The sequence below is a fragment of the Xenopus tropicalis genome, chromosome 7 (assembly GCF_000004195.4).
Source record: "Xenopus tropicalis strain Nigerian chromosome 7, UCB_Xtro_10.0, whole genome shotgun sequence".
Classification (NCBI taxonomy): domain Eukaryota; kingdom Metazoa; phylum Chordata; class Amphibia; order Anura; family Pipidae; genus Xenopus; species Xenopus tropicalis.
The window spans coordinates 55,062,673-55,076,571 of NC_030683.2; the positions used below are offsets into that span (position 1 = coordinate 55,062,673).

At 39.3% G+C, this 13,899-nt stretch overlaps 1 protein-coding gene across 1 annotated transcript in view; it reads left to right on the forward strand.

Annotated features, from left to right (window-relative positions):
* The first annotated feature begins 6,084 nt into the window (after positions 1-6,084).
* Positions 6,085-13,899, forward strand: part of LOC105947969 (dual specificity protein phosphatase 13) — a 29,509-nt gene continuing 21,694 nt past the window's right edge. Inside the window, exon 1 of the mRNA XM_012967573.2 lies at positions 6,085-6,170. The gene's annotated coding sequence lies outside the window, so the exon portion shown is untranslated. The remainder of the gene's footprint in view (positions 6,171-13,899) is intronic.

The window sequence follows — 13,899 nt, forward strand, 5'->3', positions numbered from 1 at the left end:
ACTATTAAAACCAGGGTCCCCAAACTTTGCACAGTGGTTTTTACCATTTAACTGTGGTCCAAGGTTTAGAAAAAGTGGGGCGAGCCAACAACAGATTTCATTCAGTTACTTCACGTTTTTCAACCCAACATGAAGTTTTAAGTTGCATTTTCTTCCTTCCGCACTTTTTTTTTAGTCTGGCATCATGCCCTTCAGTGGAATCTTCCCAGACAATTAAGTCATCAATTATGTTAACAACACCATCTAGATCTTCTATCATCTGTGCAATAGTTTTTTGGAACACTTCTGATGAATACCAAAGGGTAATCTCAGGAAGTAATATCTTCCTATTGGGGTGTTAAAGGTGCATAGTTTGGAACTTCATCCAGCTTTACTTGCCAGAAACCTTGATTAGCATGTAACACTGAAAAGTATTTGGCATTTGGTGAAAATACTGTTGCCATGCTATTGACCCATTCATTTGGTTCAGATTGCTTGGCTATGACCCCCATTTCTTTCATTCTGTGCAAATCTTCAGTCACTTTGCCTCTGAGAGCTACCGGAATGTTTCTAGCAGCATGTACCACAGGCTTGATAGTGTGACCAATTTCTATATGATGCTGTCCTGGTAAGCAGCCAAAACCATTAAATAAATCAATGCAATCCTTAAGGATGTCTTCTTCTTTTGTAACATCATACAGTCTTTTAATTAAACATAATTTGAGACACGCAGCTCTACCTAGTATTGCTGAAGGATCTTGCTGTATAATTTCAAATCTGACATTATGCTTTTGCTTTTTGTGCTGCCTATAGGTGACATATGGTGGCCAGAGTAAGAAACAAGTTTACACTTGGAAGGTTTGGGCCTTACTTTTATGTTCAGTGCACTTTTAGGGACTAATTTACATGGCTGTAAATAACTTCACAAATCTATAACAATTATATTTCACCTTCTCCTGAAACAGCATTATTATGTAGACCTCATCAGAGCTTATCTCGAACTCAGAAAATATTATCTCAAATATTAGTTTCAGCCAGATGTGATTGCCCTTAACTGGCTTTCCCCAAATCTGTTGGCAATCCAACTTCATCATATAATCAACCGTGTTCAATAAATGCATTACATGACAACTTGACTAGAGAACCCTTCTTGACAGTGGCATAACTAGTGTATGCCGAGCCCCCCAAAACAAAACTTGAAAGGGGCCTGGCACACAGCAATTCCTACCTGGCCCCTGTGTTCTGTTGCTGGTCAGTAAAATGCAAAATGATATACAATGTGGTCTGTAATGTGTTATATATGTATTTATAGAGTTCAAGGTGAAGATATGGACGGTGTTATGAAAGTTGTGGGGATGTTAGAAAAGGAATTAGTTGTAGAGGAGTTAAAATTAAACAGTTCAAGTGTTTTATTATTATTATTATTATTATCTACAGTTTGATAATTTCCCCGCAGCTTTTCCTCCAGGCTTTCCCGCTCCTGTCTGACTTCTCTCACTTCCTTATTTTGCATTGCATTGCACTCACTCGCTCCTCCTTCCTCAGTCTCGGTCCCTCTTTACTGCCCTCTCAGTTTTCACTCTTTCTCCCCGTCCTCTGTCCCTTTGCTCCTTCTGCCATGCCCAGCATGCAGCCATCTGTCTCTGGTCTCCCTCCCTCTGTTCCTCTCCAGTGCTACTCTGTTTGCTGCTTCCATCCTCCATCATCAGTCTGGCTCCCTAAGAGTCTTGCTCCCTCTGCCCCTGCCAATGTCTGTCCTTCTCTGGTCTTGCTCCGTCTGCCTGCACTCTCCTTTAATTTGCAGTCTTACTTCTTTTTCGCTACCCCCACTCTCTGACCATCCCTGCTCTTGCTCCTTCTGCTCCCACTCTCAGTCAGTCTCCAGTCTCTCTGTTCATCTCTTCTCTTGCGCCCCCTGCCCCTCCCGCCCTCAGTGTCTCCTTTACTTAAAGGACATGTCAACCCACCAACCAAATATTTTAGCAGTGAAAATCCTCACAGCATTCTTTAAATACCTACCACTCCGGTCCCTCAAAAGCAAACAGTGAAGCTGCAGCAATCCCTTGGAGTTTCTCTCACTGCACAACTCTGTAACTCCCTCTCCCCCCTCTCTTCAGAATTCTGCTTCTCTCCTGGCATGGTGCACATGCTTACTTCTAATCCGTTTTTAATTAGCATGCCCACATGTGTCTATTTTGCATGTTTTAATAAATCTTGTTTATAATAACAGCTCCAAGAGGTCAGGTAGGACAGGCTATGCGCGCATGCGCATATGGAGCACGCACGAACGCTTGATGACATCACCCCGACAAAATGGCTGCCGGGTGAAATGTCAAACAAAGAAAAAAAATGTGGCAATGCAGGCTGTAGGAGGAGAGTGGAGGAGTGGAACTTATGCGGTTGAGGTGGGGGTAAGGTGCCCTTAGCACTACACCTGAAATTAAAATTAGCCTTGATATCTCCTTTAACCTGCACAGAATTGCATGGCTGGCCAGGATATCACTTTAGTCAGATCATGGGAGGAGAAAGAAGCAAAAAACACACATAATGACTACACAGAGATACAGGTATAAGACAAAAAATAAAACAACACAGGGAACAGAACTCTGCAAAGTTTAGGGACCCGAGGATTAGGGTTAAAGTACGGCAGCAGTTTCAATTTAAACCAATAAAAGTCAATAGGTGAATTGTGATTGGTCAAAGTCACCCAGTGACATACAGTGGGCACCCTGGCAGAAATTGTATGAGAATGACAGCATTTTAAATTTAAACCAATGAAATTCAATGGATGAAATCTGATTGGCTGTTAGTGGCCCAACCCAATTTTCCTATTTTTGAACTGCAGTCCCCCAGTGACCAACTTTGCAAAGTTTGGGAACTCCGCATTTTACACTTCACCATTAAAAGTAAATTGGTGAAATGTGATTGGCTGTTGGTGGCTCCACCCACTTCTCAAAACTAAAACTCCAGTCTCCTAGTGACCAAATGTGAAAAGTATGATGACCCTGGTGGTTATACTGTGAGAATGGCAGCAGGCAGTATCGGACTGGGACCCTAGGGGCCCACCAGTAAACCTTTAGACCATAGGCTCAAACTATTTTTCCTCCGTCCTTTACCCAACCTCTTTATTCTCCTAGTCTCTTTCATTTACATGTTAGCATCTATTCTTCCATCTATTTATCCTCTTTGTTCCCAATCAGAAATAGGGAGTCATCATGAAGCAGGCCAAATGGTCAAGAGCAGGAGGGCCCACTGACACCTCAGCCCACCAGAAGTTTTCCTGGTATCCTGGTGGGCCAGTCCGACACTGGCAGCAGGTTTAATTTCCCCATTAAAAGTCAATAGGTAAAATCTGATTGGCTGTTGGTGGCTCTGCCCACTTCCGGACATACAACAATCATCATCTTTTCATTCACATAGTCAGTGACTATGTGATTCAAGTTTGGTGAGTTTGATGAGTTTTTTTTTCATCAAAGCTGTAGGATTGGCAGCAGTTTCAATTTCCCCATTAAAGTCAATGGGTGAAATTTGATTGGCTGTTGGTGGCCCCTCCCATTTTGGCTCATCCAACAAATGTTGTTTCATTCGGGGTGACCCCATGATTATGTTATTCAAGTTTAGGGGGTGTAGCTTCAAAGCTGCAAGTGTGGCAGCAGTTTGAAAATCTTCCCTGTCAAAGTAAATGGAAAAATTGGGGTGTTCGGAGCGGCGCCACAAAAAGACGATAAATATACATTGCAAGGTTTCGGAGCTCTAAGGCCCCTTTGTCAGGCAAAATATAATAAGAATAATCGGTTAAAGGGGACCTGTCACCCTAAGAAATAGTTCCAAATTGTGTTTGTCAAGCAAAATAAACTTCACCTACATTGTTGAAATTATTTTAATTTTATTCTCTTCTGCCTTGGAATTCACAATTGCAGCATGCAGGCAGGCACCATTTTGTGGACACTGTTATTAACGCAAGCTTTGTATCCTGACAAAATCTTGTTTCTGCCAGTATGGGGGGACCTGATACCCATGTCCATGCACTGGTTATGAAACTATCTGTAACTATCAGTAACTGTCTGCCCTGAGGCATAGAGGTGGGGTAAGCAATATATGATTTACAGCTGGGATGTTTAAATGCTTTTATATGGGTATGGGTGTGTTAATAAAAAATGCTTTTGGTTTCATATTTAATTTGAAAAGGGCTTTTATTATACAGCTTTTCATGCCTGGGTGACAGGTCCACTTTAATGTAAAAGGTAAAGGGTTCCCTGGGTAAAAGAGCTTGAAATCTTAAAGAGAGAAGATGCTTGTGCATTACCCCTCTACGTGTCGATGCTACACTGTTCACACCCAGTTCCATATATACATACAATATATATATATGTAAAAAAAATTCTAAGCAACTTTTTTAACATGAATTTATTTAAAATATTTTTAGTGCTTTAAAAGCTATTCTTAAATGTAATTGCTATAGAACCCAGCATTTGTTGTTGCTTGTTGTGGCTTTTTAAACAATGTTGCAAAGGTCTCCTCCAGCAGGACAGGTCTGTCAATCAGCTGGCTTCTAGCTTGTGTTACATTGTTTCAAAAGTCAGAGCCACCAGGGCAGAGAATAGTAAAGGACAGATACACACTGCTTTTAATAACAATAAAATATACAAATAACTTATTAAAAATTACAAATTTGTAATGAATGTTTCAACAACATCAGATGACATTCTGAATGTTTATAAAAATGTAGTAGAAGAGGAACAGAAGATTTTACTGGGCCGTAAAGCAAATCTTTTCAGACTTACACAGCAAGACAAATACAGAGGAAGTGAACCTATTCCCCACAATAAAGGCAAAGATTTTGTCATTTTTAACAATTGCTTTATTCTTGGGTAAGGGAACCTTTAATTACTTCAATGTGCATGGACTGGGACCCTCAGAAGAGGTTCTAAGGCAACATCCAGGTGGGATTAAAGTGGCCAGATGATTCTTTCAGCTGAAGCAACATTTGCATCTAGGAATGTATTGGATGCTGCTCAGGTATTCATCAAATGAGCTAGTTCTCAGAGGTTACACAGAACTTTGCACTGCATCCCAGAAACACTTTCAGTTATGTTACTTCCACTGGTCATCTATGTGTGCACCAAATTATTCATGAACAGGAATAAAGCAGTGGCAAAATGCAGGCATGACAGGCTATTCACAACCCAAGTTCATGCACTGTGGATGCAATGTCTGGGCAAGTGCACAAGGCAAGAATTGTATTGAAGGGCAATTCTGACACTAAGGGGCTGATTTACTAAGACACGATTTCAAATCCGAATTGGAAAAATTCCGATTGGAAACGAACATTTTGTGACTTTTTCGTATTTTTGGGATTTTTTCGGCGTCTTTACGATTTTTTCGTAAAAACGCGAGTTTTTCGGCGTCTTTACGATTTTTGCGTAAAAACGCGAGTTTTTCGGAATATCGTAAAGACGCCGAAAAAATCGCAAAATTACCGATCATTACGAAAAAAACGCAATCGGACGCATTCGGCCCGTTTGTGGGTTAGTAAATGTGCCCCTAAGCCTGCTTAGTTATACATCAAATTTAGAGGTTACTACAGAACTCATCAGAGATGCTATACATCAGACTGATACTATACATTGGAAAGCTCAAGTAGGAAGTTGGGAAACAGCAGTCCTCTAGTTAATATATGGTTACATTTAGTTGAGTCTGCATAAGCATTCATCCAATTCACTGGTTTCCTGAGATTCATCACGATGTGCACCATGCCAGCTACCTCAACACTAATACAAATATTTAAAATGTTCTTCTTATTACGCTTCTTGCAAAAGACTGTCTGAGGTAGGAGGATAGTTCGATGCTATGCCTCCATTCAAATGAAATCCAAATGAAGTGTGAAATTCTGCTGCCAGTGAAAGTTTAAACTGCACTGTCATGCTCTATCAAAAATAGCTTTTTAGGCCTGGACTTTGGAACACTATCCTAAGTAACCCTATACTTTTGGTCTTCTTTCAGGCTTCCTGTATGTGGCACCTAGCACATCATATGATAAAATTAACAATTATAAAAATAGATTCTAAAAAATATATCCTTGAGTTACTGTATACACATTAGGAAGAAGGATCAGCTTTGCATGAGACGGAAAACACAAGACGCTGAGAGTGAGAAAATTAAAGTGAAACAGAAGAAAAGGATTGAAACAGGTGTGTTCTAAATTCAGATAGGCATGGTTAAAGGTACAAATCAAGTTTAATATTACCTGTAAATGTATTTGTATCAATAGTATTCATGGATGAAGAAGGTATGAAAAAATTTAAAGTGAAGTTACCTGTACGTTTACTTTAAAAACTATAAAAAATAAAAAAGTTATCATATTTCACATCAAATAATAGGGTCACTGCCCCATGCAGCCAAAAAAAACTGTTGTACTGTAAGGCTACAATTTTACTGTTACTTTTTATTCCTTATCTTTCTATTCATGCCAAATTATCTTTATCTCTTCAGTCTCTCATGGAAACATCTGCCTAGTTGCTGAGGTAAACTGGACCTTAGCTACAAGATAACATACAATAAACAACAAATTAGCAGTGAAACCTGTGGTGTTTGGTATAGTATGGTTTGCTTTTTGAATTTTTGTGACTAATTAGAACCATTAAATGTTTGCATGTTTCAGTGCTTATTTGTTGTTTATTGTATGTATTCATATACAGACCTTAGCAATGAGATAAAGACACTTTTTTTCTGTATTATTTATTCTTAGTTACAAGACAACTGAAATGGCAAACTAGAGATTTGCTGAACAAAAAACTACATAATTTTTATACTATAAAATATAAAAAATAAATACCTGATTTAATACCTATTTAAATACCTATTTAAAGGTGGACTGAACAGATTCAGTCTGTAAAGTATTTCTTTTAGTTACTTGTTTAGTTCCCTCAGGTCTAAAATGGCTCTAAATTTTTAAAGGTGAACTACTCCTTTAAAAGTTGTTTTATAAAAATGTCTGTATTATACAGGAAGAAAATACATTTCTCCCTGCACCATCCTCACTAATTACAAAATACATATTCTTTACATCTGCATATTACAGCATTTCATTTTAACAACTTTCCTTGGGCATTTCTTGCATTCCCCTGCAGTTCACATTGGAGGATTTTTGTACCACTTGGACTACAACAAAAAGGGTCAACGAAGTGTTGGAGTCACAATAGCATATAAGTAATTTGGACAAAAGGTTGGCTTTTTATGAAGTATTTAACTCATGTTTCCAAATAAAAGATATAGGAACATGAGCTGCTGTCCCTATAAGAAACAGGTGATAACAGGGAAAAAAAACCTACAAAATGACTGGCAGGATTTCAAAATAAAAATATCATACTGCAAATATTGAGTAGAGGGCAGCTGGGTTGTATAATCTGAACATTGGGAAGTTAGTAGATGGGTTGCTGTGTATGTTTGTTAAATATGGAGGAGGTATACTAATAGAGAGCTGGAGATACAGCTAGATGATTTATCCAATTTAATGCATATAAGGCAGGGATCCCCAACCTTTTATACCCATGAGCCACATTTAAATAGAAAAAGTGTTGGAGAACAACACAAGCATGAAAAGGGTTCCTGGGGGTGCCACTAAGAGCTATAATTGGCTACTTAATAACCCATATGTGGACTGGCAGCCTACAGAAGGCTCTGTTTGGCATTATACTTGGTTTTTATGCAACGAAAACTTGCCCCTAGCCAGAAATTCAAAAATAAGCACCTGCTTTGAGGCCCCTGGGAGCAACATCCAAGGGGTTGGCAATATGTTGCTCATGAGCCCCTGGTTGGGGAACACTGATGTAAGGTGTAAGAAAGCTGGGCATTGTTGTCCTGCATTAGCTATAGGATCCATATTTTGTCATATGCCCCCATATCCTTTTTGAGAGAATAGGTGAGTTGTTCTTTGGTGGCTTTATGCAATCTTTTGGCTTTTAATATTGATAGTGGGAATGAGGGTTTCTTCCAGTTGCTGGCTATAATGAATGACATTAAAATATGTTGACCCAGTCTGTGTTCTGCATTGGAGAATTTGTTTTCTTTGGGCCTTTGGGAAGCCACTAATGCAGGGGTCCCCAACCTTTTTTTACCAGTGAGTTGGGGAGCAACACAAGCATAAAAAATATTTCTTGGGGTTCCCAATAAGGGCTATGTTTGCCTATTTGGTATCCCCAATGTGGACTGGCAGCCTACAGGAGGCTCTGTTTGGCAGTACACCTGTTTTTTATGTTTTAAAAACTTTCCTTCAAGACATTTAAGAATAAGCACCTGCTTTGAGGCCACTGGGGGCAATATTCAAAGGGTTGGTGAGCAACGTGTTACATAAGAGCCAGTGGTTAGGGATCACTGCTCTAAAGCATTGGGAATTGCTGCCTAGTTAATAGTATTATAGTAATATTTTAGTTTCCTATTGGCAATGGTTCTAATCTGTTTAACATGAGTATTACAGGTATGGGACCTGTTATCCAGAGTGCTCAGGACCTAGGGTTTTTCCCCAATAAGGGATCTTTCTGTAATTTGGATCACTATACTATGGGGCTGATTTACTTACCCACGAACGGGTCGAAATGAGTCCGATTGCGTTTTTTTCGTAATGATCGGTATTTTGCGATTTTTTCGTATGTTTTGCGATTTTTTCGGATTCTTTACGAATTTTTCGTTACCAATACGATTTTTGCGTAAAAACGCGAGTTTTTCGTATACATTACGAAAGTTGCGTAAAAAGTTGCGCATTTTTCGTAGCGTTAAAACTTAACGCTATGAAAAATGCGCAACTTTTCGCGTAAGTTTTAACGCTACGAAAAATGCGCAACTTTCGTAATGTATACGAAAAACTCGCGTTTTTACGCAAAAATCGTATTGGTAACGAAAAATTCGTAAAGAATCCGAAAAAATCGCAAAACATACGAAAAAGTCGCAAAATGTTCGTTTTCAAGTCGGAACTTTTCCAATTCGGGTCGGATTCGTGGGTTAGTAAATCAGCCCCTATAAGTCTACTAAAAAAACATTTAAACATTAAATAAACCGAATAGTATTGTTTTGCCATGTCAGATACCTTGATCACAGCAAGCCAGCAAAATACTACTGGATAATTAGCCAAACCAATGACAGGCTGTATATAGATCTCTAAGCAGTTGCTGGAGCATGTGCATTAAGCGATTAAAGCTGATAGTGCCCTTGTTTCGTTATGTGTGACAAAATCATCATTTTAATGCAGTTGAGTTGCATTTTATGGCCCAGTTTTCTCTGCAACCATTGATTTTAGATAATGGATGTCAATTTCTAAAAATGGTTGTTTTGTGCCCAGAAATGACTTTTAAGGAAAAGGAAAGGCTAATAAAGAGTTAATCTCAAGCTGCAGGCATACCGTCAGTTTTCTCAATAGTGCCTTTAAGTCTCCACATGTTTCCCCCATTCAGATGATCAGAAGCCTCATAGGAAAAAAAAAAACGCTGAGCTCTGTAAAGAAAGTTCTCGTAATGCCTCACTCCTGCACCAAGACCAAGACCGGTGTACATGCTCAGTTTGTAAAACTATGAGGAAGCTTCCTGCTGATTGGCTCAGATCCACATTCCTAAGGGGGGGAGTGAGTTCTTAGCATTCTTGAGGGAGGAGGGAGCAGGAGAGGGGAGAGAGGAGAGAGCTGCGTGTCCTGTATCTTTTGAAAGAGAACTCAGTGCTGAGTTTCTGTGAGTGCTTGTGGTTGTATTTACATAGAGCTTTCTGATAAAGCTTACTTAGTTTTTACCTTTCCTTCTCCTTTAATGTTAGACATGCAAATGTTTAGAGTCCAAGGGGCAGTTTTATCAAAGGGTGAGATTAGAACTTGCTACTAGTGATGAGCAAAATGTTTTGCCAGGCATGGATTCGTGGTGAATTTCCAAGTTTCGTCATTGGACGCAAAAATTCGCCATGCGACAAAAAAAAAAAGGCAGCTCAAATCTGTGCATGTATGGCCTCTTATAGAAAGGAGGAAAATGAAGAAGGTGGTGGCATCAAAGATAGTATAGATAGAAAATAGGAGAAACAAAAAGATTAAAAAAAAGGTAAAGAACAGTAGCAGACTGAGGCAAAGTGAGAGCACAATATATATTAAATAATGTGGGTCAGTATAGAATATGCTGAGGTTGTGCTGCATTACAACATACTATACACAGGCAGGGTGCTGTCTTTGCAGAAGCTGAATTGCCAGCCAAGAAAATTAATTTTGGGGTCCCTACACTCCACATGCATTGATAAATGTATGCATGTCAAGCTGTTCAGTAGATGAAAATAGCAAAATGGCTTTGCGTGAAACCAGGAAGTGTTGGTAGACAAGGCTTATTGTAAAAGTACATGTGGCTTATCATTGTGGGAGGGGCATTATGTTTTCTGCTAATAATACAGAGCAAAAATGGTTGTCATTAAAAATGATGTTAAATTATTACTGTTACCAATTTATTGTTAATGTAGGAATGAAGTTAATGTAGGATCATTACAACCACCCTAAAAAGGCATATAAAAGCTACAAGTCAGGGGGGACAGAAGATGTATTTAATAAAAATAAAGACTGAGGTTGAGGATGAGGTTAGTAAGAAGCAGGGCAGGGGGCTTGCACTAGATGTGATCTGTTTGGATTTTGCCAAGACTTTTGATACAGTGACTCACAAATGACTGCTTTTCTAAGCTAAGATCTTTGTTTGCACATGGATAGGGAACTGAATGCAGGGTCATGTACAGAGGTTGGTTGTTAATGGTACATACTTGGAGTAAGGTTCTATGTGGGGTCCCACACTGTTCTGTATGTATGTATGTATGTATACAGTATCTTTATTTATAAAGCGCTACTTATGTACGCAGCACTGTACAGTAGAATACATTAATACAAACAGGGGGTTAAAGATAATGGATAAATACAAAGTACAACAATAAATACAAATAAATACAAGGTACAGTTGCAATAAGAGTCAGAAACAAGATGAACGAGGTCCCTGCCCCGTAGAGCTTACAATCTATATGGGAGGGGTAACTAACAGACACAAATGGGCAAATGTAAGTACTGTAGGTCACAGTGGGTGACACTACAATATAAGTGCCAGTTCCCAGATCAGGTGCTGGGTGAGTGCTCCAAAAGGTAGTCTTTAAGTTTAGATTTAAAAAGACTGAGGGAGGATTCTCTCCAGAGGAAATCGGGGAGGGCATTCCAGATGTAAGGGGCAGCAAGGCAGAAAAGTTTAAGGCGGGAAACAGCAGTAGTAGTGGGGGGCGCAACCAAACGGTTGCTCTGCGAGGAACAAAGGAGTCGGCCAGGAACGTACGGAGACACAAGGGAAGAGATGTAGTGAGGGGCAGAGGTTCTGTATTAGATCCACTTTTGTTTAACTTGTTCATTAATGAGTAAGGCTAGTAAGGTTATTGTAAGTAATGTATCAGTGTTCACAGATGAAGAAAATATATTCAGCCCAATTAATTCCATCCAGGATATGGCCTCCTTGCAGCAGGATCTTGGCAAACCAGCTATCTGGGAAACTAAATGACAGATGAGATTCACTGTACTAGGAAGAATCATTGTGAAGATGGACCTTGGCTTAAACTTGGCTGTAGCAAGCAATGCCAGGCAGCAACTACAAGGCCAAACAAGGTTTTAAGCTGTATTAAAAGGCGTATAGATTCACGGGAGGAATTACAATTTACAGAGCACTGGTACAGTCCTATCTAAAATATGCTGTGCAGTTATACTCTCCAGTGCTCAAAGGGTACATTATAGAATCATAGAGGGTCCAAAGAAGGGCAACTAAGCTGGAAAATGGCATTGAAAGTCTCAGTTATGAAAAGAGACTGGCCAAATTAGGTTTTTTTACCCTGGAAAAGAGATGCTTAAGAGGGGACATGAAAAATACAGTATATATAAATATTTAAGGGGATCATATAATTATTTTTAATGTTTTAATTTCCAGCAGGTCCTGCCAGCATTCCGATTCCGATTAGAAGAAAGGAAGTTCCATCTTAATATTTAGAAAGGGTTTTTTACAGTGAGGGCTCTGAAGTTGTGGAATCCTCTCAGTGAATCAGTTGTACTGGCACAGTGTCGGACTGGGATAGCAGGGGCCCACTCTACAAACTATTTTTCATACACTTCTTAATGTGTCTATATACAGTCCGACACTGTACTAGCAGACACATTAGATAGCTTCAAGATGGGGTTGGATGGATTCTTAGCAAGCAAGAAAATACAGGCTTATTGGAAATAGCGCTTAGTACAAGTTGATCCAGGGACTGGTCAGATTGCCATTTTAAAATCAAAAAGGATTTTTTCCCCTCTAAAGCAAAGAGAGGCTTCAGAAGGTTTTTTTGCTTTCCACTGGATCAACTAGCAGTTAGGCAGTTTTTATATAGACATAAAAGGTTAAACTTGAAAGACGTGTGTCTTTTTTTTAAAATGACACACAATGTTACTATGTAGTAGAAAAGCTTCTAATGGGAATAATAAAGCATGATATACTTGAATATCGTGCACAAAACAATACTTTGTCTTCATCGTTTTATGTACAATAGATCTTGCCAGACAAGTTTAATTGCCTTCTATGGGGATGCAAGCTGAAATTACTGCTTATTCAACATCTGCCCAGAGGAAAGTCCTGGACTTCATTATTTAAGTATGATGACTATTCTGATGAGAGTTGACAGATTTTCCAAAATGATTCCTTTTATTCCTTTGAAACTGCTTCCTTCTGCTCTTGAACAGGCTTACAGTACAATATTCTTCCACACATCTCTTACCCTGGCTCAAGTTAAAGAATCCATAGAGGCACAATGATGTGGTCATCATAGAATAAGGCCAGGCCATGGCCCTAAAATGCTTTAAAGTGATTCTTGCAGAATACAAAAGCTGTTAGGTTTAAAGCTCAAATTTAGGGATTCCCATATCACAATTCATCAGAGAACAATTACGTGGCTGGAACAGAAGATGATGAGGCTCCTTTGACAGTCATGGACTGTTGTAATGTCATGTAAGGCAATCCAAATCCATTTTTTTTGGGGGGGGGCGGGGTCAAAATCAGAAAATGAATGAACAGGACAGGAACCAGAATAAAGGAGTAACATTCAGAACCAGGAAAAAACAAACGTGATCTACAATTAACATTGAATGAGTTCAGAGCTGGGTATCATATAGGGTAGCTGATGGCAAACTCAGAGATCCTGTTGCAGTTAGTAACAGCTGAGCAACTCAAGGATGACATAGCACTGAACCAGAGAACCAACCATATCAGGGTCTAACTAGATGTTACTGGGCCCCACAGCAAGTTCAGTTTAGGGCCACAAAACATTGTAAAATGAACTAATTCTGCCACAATATATTGCCCTGTAAATAGGACCTTACTGGGCACCCTACCCTCTTGGGCCCCCTGCAAAGGCATGGTCTGCTTCCTTTGTAGCTATGCCCTTGACCCATATATAGAGAAGGGGTATTACAGACTCCATAGTTAACTGCTGTATTAAATGAGTTCAAAATGAGTTCAACAGAATCTGTCCTTATGCTAGTTTGCCTGGCTACTAGACAGAAAGAAAGACTTGGTTCTCACCGAGTTACCACTTCAGAAGTAATTTCCCCAAGCCAAATAGACAATGGTGTCTTCTCACCTTCTCATATTCTCTCTGGACAGTCCCTCTCTCCAACTGTGGGACCTCCTCGTTTTGGACGGGGATTGTTTTTACCACAGTACAGAACATTATTTTCTTTTCAATTTAAAGTATCATAGAACCAACCAACCACTACCCCTTTTCCCTCTAAATAAAGGAATAAATCATAGCCAAACACCTTTTTATTCTCTATTTTAAGGTCATCATGATATTATTGATAACTTTTGCTTGAAGTATCTATTTCAGAGTTTCAAATATTATTAAGGCACTTTT